This window comes from Mus caroli, unplaced genomic scaffold (assembly GCF_978045245.1).
Source record: "Mus caroli unplaced genomic scaffold, Mus_caroli_1 scaffold_3, whole genome shotgun sequence".
Lineage (NCBI taxonomy): Eukaryota > Metazoa > Chordata > Mammalia > Rodentia > Muridae > Mus > Mus caroli.
In genome coordinates, this window is record NW_028227258.1 from 68,485,675 (window position 1) to 68,487,300 (window position 1,626).

The 1,626-nt window shown below is 38.4% G+C and overlaps 1 pseudogene; it reads left to right on the forward strand.

Annotated features, from left to right (window-relative positions):
* Positions 1 to 755: 755 nt before the first annotated feature.
* Positions 756 to 1,042, forward strand: LOC110291875 (cyclin-dependent kinases regulatory subunit 1 pseudogene; annotated as a pseudogene).
* The last annotated feature ends 584 nt before the right edge of the window (positions 1,043 to 1,626 follow it).

Sequence of the window (1,626 nt, forward strand, 5' to 3'; positions counted from 1 at the left end):
TTTAAGAGGAATCAAGTCCTAACCAACAATGGGATTGGCATCCATAGTTTGCCTTCAAATGTCCCCTTCAGTCAAGTGTGACAAAGAGAGTCAGAGGTCAAATGGGTACAGGGAGCTGATAACTTAAAAACTTATACATTTACTAGTATTTGCTGTATCAGCTTTCTGACCTGTTACACTTATAATGATTTTCAGTTACATTTGTTTGTTTGTTTGTTTACAAACATACAAACAATATGTACTTAGTGCTCTTTTTCTCTGTGTTTGAAAAATAACCTATGAAAATGATTCTTTCAGGTTTTGTTTTGTATTTTGAAATAGTGTTGTTCCATATGTGGTCCTGGAATTTGCTAGGTAGACCAGAATGGCCTTAAACTCACAGAGCTCTGCCTCTGTCTCCTAAGTGCTACAACTAAGGCTGTGTGCCACCATGCCCAACTCTATTTTCTTTCTTTCTTTCTTTCTTTCTTTCTTTCTTTCTTTCTTTCTTTCTTTCTTTCTTTCTTTCTTTCTTTCTTTCTTTCTTTCTTTCTTTCTCTCTCCCTCCCTTCCTTCCTTCCTTCCTTCCTTCCTTCCTTCCTTCCTTCCTTCCTTCCTTCCTTCCTTTCTTTCTTTTTTTTTTTTCCAACTCTATTTTCATGGTCTGTTTTCTCCAGTTGTTTCAACTACACCTTCATTAACCACAAGAATCTTCAGTGGATCTGTGTCATCAGGTCTTTGAAAAGAATTAATTTTCGCTTTAATAAAGACAGCAAATGGCATCCTGTTGGGAGTTGTCTGGAGGCCAGCTGTGCACCCTCAGGCAGAGCAGTCCTGTTGCACAAATACACTATTCAGACAAATAAGATGGGGAGTTTGTACCGGCATGTTATGTTGCTGAAGGACAGCCAAGCTCATTCCTAAAACTCCTTTAACATCTGAATATGAATTAAGAAATCTTGGTGTTCCACAGATTCAGGGATGGCTTTATTATATGATCCATGAACCGGAACCTCACATCTTACTGTTCCAGAGGCCACTGTCCAAGAAGCCAAAGAAATGAAGCCTTTCGGCCTCAAGCTTTCCACAGCTGTCCTCACTCCCTACCATCTTTCTGACTGCGTGACCATGTTGCTTTCTTATTTCTCACTTTGATATGTAAAGGATACACTGTTTGAATATGCTGGTACCTGCTTTGCTTCTGGAGTTGAGCCACCAATGCCACAGCCTTGTCAGATGAGTGTGACCTCAAAGCCCTCATGTGCTCGGGATCCAGCAGGCCATATTTGGCAGAAGCATGTGAAATCAGATCATGGCTGTTACAAGGATAATGTAAATTTGTTGTGGTTGTTTTCACTACTGGCAAGTGTATTTATGGTGACTTACAGAGTTATGTTTAAATGTATTAGAAACTTTCCATTTTATCGGACAGATCTCTTCTGTTACAAGCCTTGATTATTAGAAGTTTTTATAATCTACAATAAATAAATAAATAAATAAATAAAGCTAGCCAAGGCAGAGAGGCAGGAGGACTGCAAATTAAAGGCCAGCCTGGGCTAAACAAAAAACAAACAAAACAAAAAACGATTTTTTTAAAGATTTATTTATTATTATATCTAAGTCTGCCATCGGATGCATCAGAAGAGG